The 19,013-nt window shown below is 31.4% G+C and overlaps 1 pseudogene; it reads left to right on the top strand.

The window, feature by feature from the left end:
- The first annotated feature begins 8,958 nt into the window (after positions 1-8,958).
- Positions 8,959-11,843, top strand: LOC112728210 (cytochrome P450 83B1-like; annotated as a pseudogene).
- Positions 11,844-19,013: the final 7,170 nt, after the last annotated feature.

Genomic DNA, 19,013 nt, shown 5'->3' with positions numbered 1-19,013 from the left:
GATCTCCATTTAAAAAAGTCATTTTAACATCCATTTGATGTATATGAAACTTATGTATGGATGCTAATGCTATAAGAGCCCTAATAGAAGTCATTCTTGTCACATGTGCGTAGGTATCAAAATTGTCTAGATCTTCTTGTTGTCTAAACTCCTTGGCCACTAGCCTTGCTTTAAAGGTTTGTAATGAACCATCAGTGTTATACTTTCTTCTAAATACCCACTTACATCCTATAGGCTTTGATCCTAGAGGAAAATCAACCAAGACCCAAGTATTGTTAGATAATATTGAGTCCATTTCATCATTTATTGCTTCTTTCCAAAAAGCAGAATCCCTTGAAGTCATAGCCTCTTTGAATGTTTGAAGATCACCCTCTATGTTCATAACAATAGGAATCTTGTTTGTTACAGAATTCCTAGTTCCTTCTACCAAAAAGGTGATAGCCTGAGAAGAAATAAAATTTGAATCCAAGTCCATTTCTTTTCTTACTCTCAAGCTCTTCCTTGGTTCAATCAACTCTTTGTCACTTAGACGTTTATTATTTTGATTATTTATTTCTTGTGAAATATTAGTATCATTTTGGGGATACTCTGAATTAGAAGTTGAATCATTGATAAATTTATTTTCAATAAATTCTACTTCTCTTGATTCAACAACTACATTAGACACTAAGTCTAATATTCTATATGCTTTAGAATTTTGAGCATATCCTATAAAAGTGCATTTTATAGCTCTTGTCCCCAATTTGGTTCTCTTTTGATAAGGAACTCGATAAAAGGCTAAACACCCCCACACTTTAAGATAATTTAAATTAAGTTTCCTTCCTTTCCAAATTTCATAAGGAGAAACATTTCTATATCTTGATGGTATCCTCTTATGGATATGACATGATGTCAATAATGCTTCACCCCACAAATTGTAAGCAATTTTGCATTTAGTAACATTGAATTAACCATATCCACTAAGGTATGGTTTTTTCTTTCCGCCAAACTAGTTTTGTTGTGGAGTATATGGAGCGGAAGATTCATGTACAATACTATGTAATTCACAAAAGTGATCAAATTCATTAGAAAAATATTCTTCACCTTGTAATGATTCAAGGATCACTACTTGTAGATCACGAAGTCTACTTACAAGGATTTGTAATTCATGAATTTGATCCATAATATCATTCATAATAAATTCAAAATATTTCATCATAGTAAACTTATCTATTCCTTGTCGTTTAGTATTGTACTTTTCTTCAAAAGATTTCCAAATCTCCAATGGTGATTGAATTAACATATGACCTCGACATACAATAGTATCTGCATCATGTTTCTTCTTCAATTGAACAATCTTTTCTTCCTCTTCCAGTTTGAAACTTCTAGCAGCATTGGCAATTGGTGTAGTCTTTGTGTTAATCACAAATGCAAGATTGAAAACTGAAAGAAGAAACATCATTTTGTCCTTCCAACGGTTGAAGTTTGTTCCATCAAAGCGATCTAACTTGACAAACTCTTGATTCATGACCTTGAACGTGGTGTTTTGATCTTGTGCCATCTTCAAGTAATATATCTCTAAAAATGTTGGGTATATGAAGATGGTAAGATGACAAAATCTTATATTTGTGTAGTGGTTTCAAGGCACGATTAGATCGCTTTCTTTAGAGAGATATTTGTCCCCACACTTAGTTGCTATAGGGTTGATGATAATACTCTCCCAGGATACAATGAAACCTAAGAATTTCTTAATTAGCAATAGTAAGAAATTCTCAACTCTCTTGAACAAAGAAAATCTCTTAATGGTTGAGTAAGTTGTACACTTAGTACTACCAATCTGAAATAGTGGATAAGGACTTATTTATACATATTGCACGTAGCAATTATGATTAGTTACGTATACAAATGATTGTGTCTTTTCTATTGCCAATAGATACAATGTTTTGAACATACACAACTCTTAAAGAGTTGTATCCCTTTAGCCAATAGACACAATGTTTTAAATATACACAATCCTTAAAAAGTAGTGTCTTTTTAGCAAATAGACACGATATTTTAAACATACACAATCTTTAAAAGATTGTGTCTCTTCAACCAAATGATACTAAACGATTAGTAACCGTTTATTAATATTAATAATATTAATATCAATAATATTAATAATATTAATTAATAAAATTTGTAAATATCCTTCAACTATTTATAAATTTATTAATAAGAATAAAAATTAAATTAAAATCCGATAGAAACTCCCCCGCCTCCATTTTGAGAAAAAAAAAAGTGAAAATCACTTTAAAATATTTTATGAAACTTATAAATAAGCTAAAACTTATTTCCCTTTCCTCCTTTTCTAATTTCCATGGTCTATTCTATCTGATTATTTATTTTTATTCGTTTAAATTCTTAAAGACAAATAATTTTATTATATAATATAAGATTTTTTTATGATTTAAAGATTTAGAATTTAATTTTTATTAATCTAAAAAAATTAAGTATATGATAAATTAATTAAAAAAATATTTATACAAAAAATTAATGTAAATCCAAAAAAATTCTTTAAAAAATGGAGTGTGTTAGAGTTTTAGGGATCACCTTAAACGTTACGTTGTCATAGATGCTTTTTCGTTTGTTCGGCGTACATTACATTTAGGGATGGCAACACCACTTGAACCTGTGGGTATCCATTCCGCACCGAAATGGATTTTTAGCAGGACAAATTTTTTGGGAGAGCGAAACGGGACCGGGTTTAGATAATACCCGTCCTACCCGTTCCGATATATATATAATATATAATTTTAATATATAATATGTGTAATATATATAAAATAATTAGTAAAATAATTAATAATATTATATCATATTTAAAATTTTACTTTAATTTATGTTATGTATGTGATGATGGTTATATAAATTTTGAAATTTAATTTTATTTATTAAATTTTAATAATTATAGAAATAGAGCGGATACCCGCAAAAACGAGTTAGAATTCTACTTTTTACTACTCACAAATAAGAGTAGAACAAATTATATATGAATTATTATAGTACGAAACAGAGTTAAGCAAAATAAAAATCCGTCCCTACCCGACCTATCCCTATCCGACCCGTTACCACCCTTAACCAAATTTATTATTAAGGGCAATATCTTGCAACCTTATCATATCCCCTATCTCCAATTATTATTGGTCCGTGAATTGGAAGATGATATGGTAATTGTTTATGAAAATATTTTATTATCGTATTTGTTTAAAGTTTTAAAATTTAATTGTCCGGAATAATTTATTTCAAAGAATTTATTGCCAAAATTTAAAATTTTTATGCTCATCTTAAAAGGTGAGTATTTAATATCCCATGTTAAGAAAATAAAATTTTTATTCCCATCTCAAAAAGTGAGTATTTAATGTCTCTAGTTATTTTATTTTTTTATCATAGAGTTCTTCCTTTTATTGGTATTGGAATATTTTGAAAATAAAAAATTTATTTCGGATATAATATTTCGAAAAATATAATTTTTTGAAATATATTTTTCACCTTGAAACACATACCAATTAAAAAGTTAAATACATATTTCAAATTTAAGAGATTCAAATTCAAAATGCAAAAAGTTAGGGATAATATTTTTTTATTAATATTAGCTAATATTTTAGATTAATATTTTGTTTTAATACTATTATAATTTAAAATTCAAAATTTAAAATTTAGTATAAAAATATTTTTGATAGCCAAGTATTAATAAAAAACAATAAAATTTATTGGTTATATCACATTACTTAATTCAAAATTAACCCAACACAGAATAATTGAGGCCTCAAAAGAGATACTAAACCAAAAAAAGTTGCTTACAGAAAAACATTTTTATTTAATTTACTCATTTCTCAAAGGTAAGCGAGGGCGAAGATGGTTAAGGAAGCAGTTGAGACATTCGAGAAAATGGAACAATATGGGTTATAATCGGTATTTCAATATTTTAAAGATTTAAACATAAATTGATCAATTGATTCACCAAAATATTCAGAAACCATTGTAACACTCACCCTCTCTGCATTTTAACAAAAGATAAATTAGGCTATCAGACGGAAAAAAAAATCTGAAAAAGATAAACCATTTAGGTTGTGTATGTCTGTTCTAATAATGCATGTAAGGGGGGACCAAAATGCAAGGTACTTGTCTATGACTCTGCATGTGTCCTACCACTTTCCATTTTTTTTCCTTCAAGGTTTATAGTATAGGTGGTGTTTTTTTTTAAGGAAAAAAAAAATCAAAAGTTAGATATTAAAAATTTAAAACTCAAACTAAATATGGAATTATACACAACAAATAGGCTGCGTTTATTTACAGAGATATGACACTGAGACAGAAACACAGTGACACAAAATCGTATTTGACAGAAGAGATATGGACAGAGACAATGTGTCCAAAGACACTGAATTAGTATATTTTGTATCCATCTTGACAGAAAAGATACAGAGACACTAACAAGGGACACAACTTTTTTTTTTCATTATTATTGTTAATTTTTTATAATTATATTTTTTTATTATATTTTTCATCTCAAATTTTTTAAATGAAAAAAAATGAGATTAAATTAGATTTTCATAATTTATTCTAGATTATCACCAAATAAGATACAAAAACACAAAATTTTGTGTCTATGTCATTATCTTGTGTTCTTAAAAACAAACGAAACTATACAAACATACACTACTTAAAACCATTATCATCAAAATCGGATTAAACCAGTCAATTTAACCGAAAAATTAGTGATGATTTAGTAGTTTATTCAGTTCAATTTGCTAGCAAAATCGTACCTGCATTTACCAATCAATGACAATGATAATCAAGCCCATTAAAAATTAGGCAGGTGCATCAGCGCCCAACTGAAACATAGAAAAAAGTTTTCACCAATACTCTGGCGGTAGAGATTTTGAATTCAATTCCAAAATGTACTTGGCATTTGGCAAGTTTTGAACCTTCAAGCTTGAGATTGGGAAGCTTATTAGCCGCTTGCTTTTGTACACCAAATTTTCTTTTATTAAGTGTTTTCTTAATATTTATTTTGAAGGTTCTAAGTGAGTTGAAAAGGGAGAAGGAGTTGAATCAAGGAACTGTTTTGAGTGTTTAATAAAATAGATTGTCCAGTGTAAATTTTATGAAATTATTTTTATTTTTATTTCGTTTTGCAATAGCAGAATAGTTTGAAATTGAAAACTGCAGAGATGAGAGATATAGAAGATTAATATCAGGATATATCTTGATTCAGCTACAAAATATAATATGATTTATGTCTAATTTTTACTACAATAATGATAAAATTTTTATTATAATTAAAATTGATTATATTATAAATATTAATTCTAAGAAATTTATACTCTTCTAACATATTTAAGCTAATTAACCAAAATTTAAGTAACCTTCGATGCTAACCCAATTTAAATAAGAGAAATGAAGTGCACTCTAATATCAATATATTTTTAAAAATAAATATTCAAATAAAAGAATAAATGTCTTTTGTGTGATCAATTCTTTTTATCTTTTATATCTCTCAATATAAGCTCAATTTTTGACAATTAAAAAATATGAACACATTCAAAAACAAAAAAATAAAGTTGTGTATACGATCTAAATTTTGCTCAAATTTTTTTTTCCTTAAATGAATCTTTTATATATAGAACTTCATCCCTCTTCTTCAATGTTAAAATATTTTTTTTATTAAACTAGCCGTATACTATTTAATTTATATTTGTAACTATTGTCATTGAAAAAAATCTTTCTATCTTTAAGAGGGATTAAACATAATAATTATTCATATAGAATTGTTATCATATAAAAATAATAGATAACGTTTTTTAAATAATTTAATTAATATATTTAACTAAATAATTATCTAATTATTTTTAATTATTATTTTTATATTAAAATATTTGTATGTGAACAGTAATCTTAAATATAATAAGAATAAGATAAGATTCCCCCGTCCACTTCATGTAAGAATTAAGATCCATGTGGAGTGAATCAAATTATTTTTGGGGACAGGATTTCGACCGATGGAGTCCCACAGTCACGACTTTAGCTTGGGATTGATTTGTACTATTAAACAAAGGGGAAAAAATTTCTTATCTAATATCACTAAAAAAAAATCATTTTCAGTTACAAAAGAAATATCTAATAATATAATAATAATTATATATTTTATTTAATTTAAATTTTGTGATAATTATATATTTATCATTATTATTTATAATAATAATTATGTATTTTTTATAATTATTAAAATAGTTTTATCAATAATTATATAATTACTGCTAAAATTTTTTAACGATAAAACTTAAGATAATAATATTTAATTATTAATAAATATTTTAATAATTTTTTATTACCATAAAATATAAAAAAAAATAACCATTCGAAGTAATGTTTTTAGTAATGTATGTGCTCGTGGATATAATATATTGTGGAGGTAAGATTATATATAGTACAAATAAGGTTTTCTTTTTTAAATATGTACTTCCTTAGGAATAATCTACCAAATATTGTGGTTGTGTTTTTTTTTTTCGTGTTTGAATTAAATAATTAATCAATATAATCTTTTTGGTCGCTAACATAAATTGTGCAATCCTTCTTTATTTATTTTTTTAAGAACTTTTTTTCTTATTCTTAACAATTATTTTTTACATATAGTGATTTACACATACAAATCATTTATATTCTTCTTTTTGTTTTTTCTCCTCCTCGTGACACTTCATCTTCTTCTTCTTTTTTTCTTTTTTTTTTTCGTTATTTTTCTCTTTCGTTATCGTCATCACCAACACCACTACCACCTCCTCCTCTCCCTCCTCCTCCTTTTCTCGTTGGACTTTTTTCTCCTTCTTCCTTTTCCTCCTTCTCCTCCACTATCTTCATCATCATCGTTATAGCATCATTGTCTTCTTCTTATAGGTATCGTCGTTATCGTTATTGTCGTTATTGTTATCGTTATCGTAGAAATTTTGCCATATTGATAATGTTGCCTGATCCAAAATTTTTGTCATAAAATTTTCTCAATTTGTGTAGTTGCGATAAATTTCAGAGTAAAACTAAGATATTTAGGTGTATTATTTAAGAATTTTTGATGGATTTATACTGATAAATTCTACATAATGCAAAACTCTTCCTCTTCATCATCTTCATTTTCTGCTACTTCTTCTTTTTTTAATCATCATCACCATCTTTTTCTTCTTTTTTCTTATTCATCTTTTCTTTCTTGTTTTACCCTATCAAATTTCTTCTTATTTTACTCTCTTTACAAGAATAAAAACAAAGAAAAATCAAACAAAAAAGAAGAAGAAACACATAATGCTGCAAAATTACTTGAAAGAAGATGAACTTACATTCATTCAACTAAAAGAAAGAAAGAAATAAGAAAAATGTAGCATTAGAAAAAATATTTTTGTGTAATTGCAGCAAATTTCGGGGTAAAACTAAGACATTTAGGTGTATTGTTTAAGAATTTTTGGTGGATTTATACTGATAAATTCTACATAATTTAAAACTCTTTCTCTTTCTCCTCCTCATCTTCTGCTGCTTCTTATTTTTTTTATCATCATCATCACCGTCTTCTTTTTTTTCTTTCTTATTCATCTTTTATTTCTTGTTTTACCTTCTCAAGTTTCTTTTTCTTTTATTCTTTCTTACCAAGAATAAAAACAAAAAAATCAAACAAAGAAGAAGAAGAAACACATAATGCTGCAAAATTACTTGAAAGAGGATGAATCTACATTCATTCAACTATAAGAAAAAAAGAAATAAGAAAAAAAAGAAGAAAAAATGCAGCATTAGAGAAATTTTTTTTGTCTAGTTGCAGCAAATTTAGGGGTAAAATTAAGATATTTAGGTGTATTATTTAAGAATTTTTAGTGAATTTGTACTGATAAATTCTGCATAATTCAAAGCTCTTTCTCTTTCTTCTTCTCATCTTCTGCTACTTTTTATTCATCTTTTCTTTCTTGTTTTACATTCTAAAAAAAATATATAGTATTACAAAATCAATAGAAAGAAGAGGAGGAAAAAAGTGCAGCAACATCAGTAGTAATAAAAAAAGACGAAGAAGATGAAACACGCAAAAAAAAAAAGAATGTAAAGAAAAAGGAGGAAAAACGTACAGAAAAAGAAAAAAAAGGAGAAGAAAAAACACAGAATACAAACATTGAAAAAAAATATCGTGATTTCATACACACGTTATAAAAATGAGTTTTGTTAAATTATAATTAACTTGTATAAATTTGTATGTCAAAAAGACTTGTATGTATATCTACTCTCTTTAAAATTAATGTACCAACTTACTATTTAAAATTGAATGCTGAGAAGGCACGCGCCACGCATTTCTATCTTTGTAATTATCTTTGTAATGATAATACCTAGCTTGTCTTTTCTTTTTTGGTGTAAATTAAATAACTAGTTTGTTTTGATGCAGTTAAATACGCAACCAAGTTTACATTTTTAAAACTACGTATACTAGATTTTTCTTCTTCTACTTTTTTTTTTTAATTTTACTAGTAAGGTTTCCTCTATATTTTGTGATTAATTTACCTTACATAAAAAGGATTTTGTTAAGAATACTTGTTAAGTTACTTATAATAAATTTTTATTAAATAAGTTAAACGTATTGAAAAACCATTAAAATTTTTAATTTTTTCTTTTCCATAAAATCCTCTTATGTTAGTAATTTAATATATTTGATATTCCTATATTTCAGTATAATAATTATGAAGTATTTTTTGTTTTTTCTCTTCATGAAATGTTAAAACAATAAAAACAATACTATATATGTGACTAATAAAATTTATTATTTTTAGTCAATATTTTAAATTTAAAATATTAAATTTTAAATTCTAATCTTAATAGTATAAAAATAAAATTAATGTAAAAATAAAATATTAGTCTAAATAAGAAGCAAACAAAACTTATGAATGATATGTACGAAAGATCAGTTCTATAAATATGAGTGTTTGTGTTCTAATATTCTAACCCTAAGATAATACTCTTCCTCATCGTCACTCTTTGAGGCCAGTCATCACATACAACATGGTGTCACCACTTGTCCTAATTCTATGCCTTATTACTCTTCCCTTATTCATGTTCTTCTTCTTCCAAAAACAAACAACACTCAAGAACAAAGCTTTTCCACCAGGTCCTAGAGGCCTTCCAATAATTGGAAATCTTCACCAATTAGATGATTCTTCCCTTTATCTTCAACTATTTGAACTCTCAAAGAAATATGGCCCTATATTCTCCCTTCAATTAGGTCTAAGGAAAGCAATTGTTATTTCATCCCCTGAGTTGGCCAAAGAAGCATTGAAAAATCATGACCGTGAATTTGCCGGAAGACCAAACTTAATTGGTCAGCAAAATTAACCTACAACGGGTTAGAGATGATTTTTTCTCCATACAATGAATTTTGGAGAGAAATTAGAAAAGTATGTGTAACCCATGTTCTTAGCTCTAGGCGTGTATCAAGCTTTTCTTCAATAAGAAAATTTGAGGTCGAGCAATGGATCAAGAAAATATCAAGCCATGCATCATCAAAAAAGGTGACAAATTTGAATGAAATGATAATTTCTCTAACAAGCACTATTATTTGTAGGATTGCCTTTGGTAAAAGGTATGAAGATGAAGGAGTTGAAAAGAGTAAGTTCCATGATTTGCTCAATGAATGTCAAGCAATGATGGCTAGCTTCTTTGTTTCGGATTATATTCCTTTCTTGGGTTGGATTGATCGACTCAATGGAATGCATGCCCGTCTTGATAAAATTTTCAAGGAGTTGGATAAGTTTTATCAAGAAGTGATTGATGAACACATGGATCCTAACAGAGACACTTCAAATGGAGAGGATATTATTGATGTCTTGCTTCAATTGAAGAAACACCGTTCATTATCCTTTGACCTCACTATTGATCACATCAAAGCACTGTTTGTGGTTTGTACTCTTTTCTTTTGAATTATTATCCTGTTCGTACTTTTATTTTGTATTTATATATTCATGAGTTTCATTATCAATTTAAATTATTTGACAAAAACATAATAAACTTTTGGAAGTAATAAATATATAAAAAACCTATCCAAAAAAATTAATATATAAAAAAGTAACAAAATAATCAGGGGTGAAACTTAGTTCAGACAACAGGGACCATGACTCTCCTAGTTTAAAATTTTTATAAAAGAGTTAGTAGTATTAATATAAAAAAATAAATGTAGTTCAACTGCTTTAAGTTTTATATTTTTATTTTACGCTCCTAGCATCAACTCTCATTTTTTGTATTTATTCAATCATTTTTAATTTTATATATTAACCTTTTAGATTTAGACTTCAATGGACTTTCATAAATTAAAAGACTTATTAGCTTATTCATACAAATTAAATTAAAATCTTATTCTCATTATTATTTATTATTCTCATTATCAACTAGATTTTATAATTTTAATTGGAATTAGTTGGAGTAAAATTAATTATTTTAAGAGTAAAGTACTAAATTGGTCCCCTATATTTGGGCGTAATTCTATTTTGGTCTTTAAGGTTTAAAGTGTCCTATTTGAATCCAAGGAAGTTTCATTTAATTTCAATTTAGTCCCACTGGAAGACAAAGATAAATAATTAACGAAATGTCCTACATGACAGCAGTATAAGAACAAGGTCAATAATCTAGAGAATAAGTACAAGCTCCAGAGGCACAAAATCAACCGTGAATGCATCAATACATTTATTTATCATTTTTCCTATGATTAAAATGAAATATTTTCTATAAAACTAAAAAAAATGTTAAGTACAAGTAAGATTTTTTGTATATATAAGGCGTCTCTTTTTTGTTTTTTTGGTGACTTATAAGGCGTCTCTTTAATGTTTCAAAAATTCTTTTAGCTAATTTTATTTAGTTTTCTTTTATAGGACACACTTGTAGCAGCAACAGATACAACTGCAGCTACAACAGTTTGGGCTATGACAGCACTAATAAAAAATCCAAGAGTAATGAAGAAAGTTCAAGAAGAAGTTAGAAATTTTGGGGGTCAAAAAGATTTCTTAGAAGAAGAAGATATTCAAAAGTGTAGCTATTTTAAGGCAGTAATGAAAGAAACTTTAAGATTGCACTTACCAACACCACTACTTGTACCAAGAGAGACAAACAAAACTTGCATTATAAATGGGTACGAAATTCCAAGCAAGACTATAGTGTATGTGAATGCTTGGGCTATTCATAGAGATCCTGAAGCTTGGAAAGACCCATATGAATTTTATCCTGAGAGATTCTTAGGTAGTGATATAGATTTTCTTGGACAACATTTTGAGTTGATTCCATTTGGTGCTGGTCGAAGAATTTGCCCAGGTATGCATATGGGACTTGCTTCACTTGATCTTATTCTTGCTAATCTTCTTTACTCTTTTGATTGGGAACTTCCGGAAGGTATGAAAATAGAAGATATTGATACTCAAATGTTGCCGGGAATAACACAACACAAGAAGAATCCTCTTTACCTTATTGCAAAAAATAAGAGTTAGTATACACTACAATAAATTTGGGAGATAGCGGCGGATATTCTGTAGTGGTTAAAAGAAACCGCTGCAAAAAAAAAAAGATCGTATCATATGATGAGTAATTTTAGGCAATATTTATTTATATATATGTGTATGTATAGCCCATCGTGTAACTTAGTTCAAGTTTGTTGTATCTTTTATTTAATTTTCTTATGAAAGTGTAAGACTATGGTTAAATAATATGTATGTCATATAAATTTGCTTGTAATTATAGGATCAATGTAAGATGTATTAATAGATGTATGTGAATAAGTTCTTAATGAAAAATGGTTATGCATTATATATGGGGATTTGGAAAAAGTCCTGGCTTGTCTATCAAAGATAATGAGAAAAACGGAAACCACTTGTATTTTTAAGGAGGAAGAGGATTTATTTATATTATTTACTAATTAGTCTGAGAAATTTTGAGAAAAACCACAGTGGTAAGTCTCAAACTCTCAACATGCTATCAACTTGATCCGGAACATAATCTAGCTTCTTTAATTTATTTTCTTTTTCCCTTTTTGGGTAAATATTTATAACTTTCATGTTTGGGGTGGTTCTCCTTCACACATAATTCCATCTTTCATTGCCACAAAATTTAGCATCATTATATTGACATCAATAATTAATTGTAAAAATTTAATTATTTCAGAAGAATATTTTTTATGATCACTAAACTACTACCAAAAAAGATGTTCAAATATACTTTTTATAGTTATTAATTATTAATAAAAATGTTTAACAATCTTGACAGTCAATGGTTATATTTAATATAATTATTTTTGGCAACCATCTAATTGTTAACAAATTATTGATAGCATTTTTATTAACATTTAGTTATTTTTTACCATAAAAAATAATATTTGTGCATCAGTGCATCAACATCACATCAAGGGACCAAAATTGCATGTGTGCACGTAAATAAATTATATGTGGTCCCATCCTCTTATAAATATAAAATGTATATGGGTGGTCTCAATCTAGTGCTTTCAGAGAATCTATTTTATTAGATACAAATGAAACTATGGAAAACATTTTTATAATTATGCTAAGAGAAATTTTTTACATACAAGTGTTTTCCATACAAGTCATACAAGTTATTTATATTTTTTTCTTTTTTTTTTTTATGCCTCTTTTTCTTCGTTTTTGAAGTGTTTCATCTTCATCGTCGTGTTTCTCCTCGTTCTTCTTTTGATTTTGCAACATTATGTATTTTTTTATTCTTTGTTTATTTTTTCCTCCTAAAAAGAATTATGAGAATATGAAATAAGAAAATAAAGAAGAAGAAGCAATAGAAGATGAGGAGGAGAAAGAGGAAGAGTTCTGAATTATGTATAAGGTGTACTTCAACGAATTTTAGGTGTATTTTTTAAATTCTTTGGGTGTATTTTTGTAATCCTTTGGATGTATTTCTATAATCTTTTGGGTGTATTTCTATAATCGTTTGGGTGAATTTCTGTAATTGTTTGGGTGTATTTCTGTAACCGTTTGGATGTATTTCTGTAATCGTTTGGGTGTATTTCTGAAGTCAAAACGATTTCAAAGCTTGATTTCAGAAACCATGAAAATCGAAAAAAAACGAAACAAGAATACCAGTGATAAACGCAGATAAAACAATGAATGAAAAGGCAAAGAGAGAACGCACGAAGGAAATCAAATTTGGCAAGAAACTCGTTTTCATGGAGGAAGAAGAAGAAGAGTAGGAGAAGAAGAAGGAGAAGAAGGAAGAGGAGGAGGAGAAGGAGGAACGCGAAGCACGCCATAGAAATCGTATATAGGTCAGCGTACTTTTTGTTAAGTTTCTCCTATCTTGTATGACTTGTAAACCAAATAACTTGTATGTGTAGCACTCCTCTTATGCTAATAAGTGTTTTAAGAATACTAGTTAGAGTATTTAATATATAAAATTTACCAAGATACTAATTAATTATAATTTTTTTTATGTAATATATATGAATATGTTTAGTTTCCCCGTCCACTTCATGTCTTCATCCCTGTCGAGTGGATCCAATTATTTTTAGACACAGGATGGACCGATGGAGTCCCACAGCCACAAGTTTAGATTGTGATTGATTTGTACTATTATATACAAAGGGAAAAAATTCAAAAGTAAAAGTTAATATGAACTATAGTGTATATAAAATTGTAGATTATGATCATAGTACAAATAAGGTTTTCTTTTTCTTTAGAAATAATCTACCATTTTTTGCGTTTAATCAATATTACGTAGGTAATCTGAGATAGGTGGATTGAGTTTGAAGGATTGGCTCAAACGTTAGAGGAAGGTGGTCTCCGACTTATTCGCGTTCGGAAGCCGCCGTCCGAGTTATGTGTTTGAAGGAATGGGAGTGGTACCTGCAAAGACACTCCGATGCCTAAGTTAGCAAGGAAGTAAGCAGGTTTAGAGAATATTGGAACTTAGGTTTACCTGAGTGTGCCAGTGTATTTATGGGTGATGATCCAATAATCACCATTGGAGTAGTTCCATTTCTGACCTTTATCTTAGGGTTGTTGAGATATCTCTTCTAGAAGTGGATGAAATATTTTAGGGGACAGTTACCTATTTGAATAAGCGTTATCTGTCAACTCATGTTGAACCCGACCTCTTTGGGGAGGAGCTTATATTGCACCCGACCTCTTTGGAGAGGTCGGCTAGGTGGTAAGGGCTAACCTTTGGATTGGGCCTTTTTGGCTTACTTGGGTTTGGGCCATAATATTGGGTCAGGGTATGAATAGTGTCCCTACTTGAGTCCGATCTCTTAGCTATGAGTTGGATTCGAATAATAATTAAACTCGGGTCCATTCAAGTCGAAAGACGACGTGATTTTAGTTTAAAACCGACGTGATTTTGAATTTATCAAGTGTCGTATCTAATCAAATATCGCATCCGTTTGGGATTTTGCATTTACATGTGGTGGCAGTTACATTGGTGACAGTGCGTTTCTTTAATGACTACGTCGTTTTACTATTATGCCCTAGTCTGTTATAAATACTTTTCCCTCTTCTTTCTTTGTTTTTTTTGTCTTCTCTTCGAAGTTTCTTTGTTGCTCTCTCACTCTTTTTTACACAAAAATTTCTTTTGATCTTCCGTTCTCGGGTGCTTCGTCGCTTTCACCGTGACTGCTTCTCTTCGATTCTACAGAAAAGATTGGTTCTTTTTTTACCTTCCCTTGTCATTTGTGTAGTGCTTTTTTTATTTCTGTTTGGTGTACTTGCATGTTTGAGGGAAGTTTTATGACTTTACTGTCCCTTTATTTGCGATGCGAGGCTTTAGAATTTTTTGCATGTGTATTAGAAATCGCTTTTGTTGCCGCCTGGTGATTCTTTTTCTTATTTGCTTTCGGAAGAAACTGTCTTGTTTTTGGGAGCCCTGTTTTTTAATGATTTTATTTTTCCTTGTAGGTTTTATTACTTTTATACACACTCCCTCATTTGTCGAAAAATGTCTTCTCATATCCCTAAAACCCTCTTGAGATGGGTAAATGATTCTGTACTTATTGAGAAATCTCTAGTGGATACTGACTTCATAACTGAGCTTCGCACCCATCATAGGATTTGTAGCCTTGAGGCTGACGAGCCCAAGAATGAATTAGTAGCCCCGGATCCTGAGGACCGGGTTTGCTATGGGAGATTTACTGATTCTGATTCTCATTTTTTTCTTTATGTACGACTGCCTTTTTACCCGTTTGGGAATTTTTCTTCCTTTTTCTGATTTTCAAATAGAAGTTTTGTCCCACTGCTAAGTTGTCCCTACCCAGCTTCATCCCAATTCTTGGGGTTTTATGAGGATCTACCAACTTGTTAGCCAAGAGCTCGAATTTCCGACCTCTTTAAAAATCTTCTTCTATCTCTTTCATTTGACTAAACCTTTCAGTGCCTCCAATAAACAAAACAAACAGCAGTGGGTGTCTTTCCAGGCTATTCAAGGTCAGAAAGTTTTTTTCATTTTTGACGAGTCCTTTCACGACTTTAAAAACTTTTTCTTCAAGGTCCAGGCCGTAGAAGGCCACCATCCTTTTTTCTTGAGTTAGAACAGCCAGCCCCAATTTTCTCTGTACTGGTCGGAGGCCTCTCGCGTTGAAAAATATAGCCTGGATAATTTGGATGAGGTAGAGGAGGCCATTGTTGGATTTTTTCGAGAGGCCTGGGGGAGAGCTCCAAATCTAGATACTAAGAAATTCCTCATTGGCCCTCTGAGCTTCATCCAATCCGAGCTAGGTAGTTTTTGTTTCTTTGTAGCTTTTTTTAACGAGTTCCGACTTGTGATGTGTTTTCCTCTGATTTTGTAAGCTGATTAACTTTTATTTTTTCTTTCAGAAATGGTGAAAAGTGGATCAAGTGCTGCCTATCAAAACGTCCAGGAAGCAAAGAGGAAGGTCCGTGCCCGAGCTGATGCTGCAAAGGCCGGAGCTTCAAAGAGGCTTCTCTTCCAGGCCAATCATGGTAAATCCTACTACTACCTCCTCTCTTTCTCCTCCTACCTCTGTTCCCCCAGCTCATCCTTCTTCAGAACCTGAGAAGAAGAAGCGCAAGACCTCGAAATCCGGCTCCCCTATAGCTGGAGAGATTGGGTTTAATGGTCTTAAATTTGCAAAAAAGCACATCATCCCTCATAGTCAGTTTTCTATGGATGATGCTTCTCTTCGAAATCATCTTCAGGTTCTAATTTGAGGGGCGATTTGAGCTGTCGGAGTTTGTTCCTCTCTTCTTGATATTTTGGACAAGGCTTTCTTAAGTGCTTCTAGGAAATCCCTAGAGGATCTTGAGGGGAGGATTATCTTATATCAGGAAGAGGAGAAGAGGATGCCGGGGGAGAATGCCTGGTTGCAGGAAGAGCTTGCCCATCTCCAGGAGAGGGAGAAAAAATTGATGGGCCAGTGTGCCATGGCTGAGGGGTTGAAGGAAAAGGCAGAGCAGAATTATGTTAGGCTTTTTTCTGAGAATTTTGATCTGCAGAAGCAGCTAGAGCTGAATCGGGAGGCCTATCAGGACTTAGAGATTCGATTGTTGAGAGCTCGGAGGATGCCTTCAGGGTGTTCATCAAGGAACAAGTCGGGATCATCGCTCCTGACTTGGACCTTTCACCCCTCCATCCAGACAAAGTTGTCATTGATGGGGCAATTGTCTCTCCTCCTCGTCCTGAAACCAATTCTGAGATGAAGACTCGTGGGCAACAAATTGTTAAGTCTCCTCCCCGTGAGGTGGAGCAACAGGAAGGATTCCTGTCGAGCTCTTCTGAAGCTCCGACTTCTGCTGCTGAAGAGATCCCTTCAACCCTTCCGACTCCTGCAACAGACCCGAGTTCCACTCCCCTTGATGACTCTGATCCTTTCCTTGGTTCCCAATGATTTTTAGCTACTAGGGCCTGGCTTGTGGGCCCTTTCGTATGAGAAAAGTAAGTATGTGAGCTGAATTGAAAGCAGAGAGAGAAGAAAGAATGAATTTGATTATGATTGTGCTTACTTGGCAGTTAGTAGCATTGGAGAGGCTGTTGATTCGGATCAAAGGAGTGTTGCCAACTGCATCAACCACTCCTCTGCTTTTCTTCATAATCGGTTTCTTCTTCTTCCAACTGCGGTCGGAGATGAAGTAAGCAAAAGCTACGCACACCAATGCAAAATGGCGCCACCGAAGCCAACGGCGCGAGGGATGAGCGACAAGGGAGGATTGGATAGAGGTGTTACGACGGGTTGGAGGGAGGCACTGTGATAGGTTGAGAGAGGGAGACATCGGCATTGTTGGGGTTGTGTTAGGGTTGAATGAGTTGAGTGAAGAGATGAGAAGACTGAGAGGAGAGGGAGGGACGGAAATTGGGAATTAGGGTTTCTAAACCTTAAATATATAAAGGATAGGAAATGGGTACGCTTTTAAAAAGTGACAAAAAAATTAGTCACGCTTCAAAAGCGTGCCGATTGATACTTTTAGGCCATGCTTTTGAAGTGTGGCAATAAAAAGCATGGCGACAGAATTTTACAAATGTCACCATAACATAACTCTATTGGCACGCTTTAAAAGCCTGCATGTTTTCCTCTATGGCCATGCTTTTGAAGCGTGAAAAAAAAAGCTGGCCAAATTACTATTTAGTTGTCACCCTCATAAAAGCATGCCGAAATAAAAAAAAAAAAACTGTGACCAAATCATAAATTAGTGGCCACCCTCATAAAAAGCGTAGCCATTGACCACTTTTAGCCACGCTTTAAAAATGTGGCAAGAAAAAAGTGTGCCGACAGGCCTTTTTTCTTGTAGTGATGGTGGCAGCATGAACGACGAAGTGGCAGCGACGGTGGCCAACCGGCAGGGCTGCGTTAGATTTTTTTTAAATAAATTAAAAAAAATAGTAGGAAGAAGGAAGAGGACAACATGCCTAGAGGGAGGAAGGAGGCAGCTCCGGCGACACAGGGAGCAGCAGTAACAACGATGGCAGCAATGACGGGAGCGACGAAAATAGTAGCGATAGAGCGACTAATGCGGCGCAAGGAGTCCACGCAGTCTTTGAACGTTGTTGGTAGTGGCCAACTTTGGTGGACTGGTTGCCAGAGGTGGTTTGTTGGGGGAGGGAGAGAGAGAGAGAGAGTAGTTCAGAAATGAGGGAGAGAATGTTCGCGATTCAAATTTAAGGCAAGATTACCATTGGATTTACTGGCGAATAAATTCGACGGTAACACTTTGCGAATGACCAAAACACAGCGTTCCATTAATTCAGATTATTGGCAGATAAATTTGTTGATAAATCTGACGATAATGATCGCGCCAATTTTTATTTTTCCTCCAATTATTACTGACAAATTTATTGTCAGAAAACTAAATCCGACGACAATTTTTTTATTTGACGAATTTATTGCCAAATTCGCCAGTAAAAATTTTTTAGAAGAAGAAGATATTCAGAAGTATTGTTGAAAGAAACTTTGAGATTGCATTTACTAGTATCACTACTTGTGCAAAAAGCTAAGAGACAAACAAAACGTGCATTATAGAAGACTACAAAATTCCAAGCAATACTATGTGTACGTGAATGCTTGGGCTATTCATAGAGTGATAGATATCCTAAAGCTTGGAAAGACCCATATGAATTTTATCCCCGAGAGATTCTTAGGTAGTGGAATTTAGTTAAAGTTTGTTGCATCTGTTTATTTAATTTTTTTAGGAAGTGGAAGATTGTGGTTATGTCATATATTTTTGTATGTAGTGGAATTCTACCACAAAAACAGAAGATAGCGGCAGATAATTAGCAGCTGTTTTGATAATGGTTGCTATTTGATGGATTTTCAGCAGTTTCAATAGTGAATGCGAAAAGAGTAGCTATTTGATTTGATTTTGCCACAAATTAAAAAAAAAAAACGCTGCTAACCTAATTTTTTTTGGCGATATTTTAATTCCCCTTCCCAAAAATACAACACTCAGTACTCAGCAGCTTCAACAAATAAAAAAAAGAAAGAAAGAAATGTTAAGAGAAGAGAGGGAGAAACGGAAAAGGAGAGGAAAGGAAGA

Source organism: Arachis hypogaea, chromosome 12 (assembly GCF_003086295.3).
Source record: "Arachis hypogaea cultivar Tifrunner chromosome 12, arahy.Tifrunner.gnm2.J5K5, whole genome shotgun sequence".
NCBI lineage: Eukaryota > Viridiplantae > Streptophyta > Magnoliopsida > Fabales > Fabaceae > Arachis > Arachis hypogaea.
This window is presented reverse-complemented; position numbering and strand designations above follow the sequence as displayed.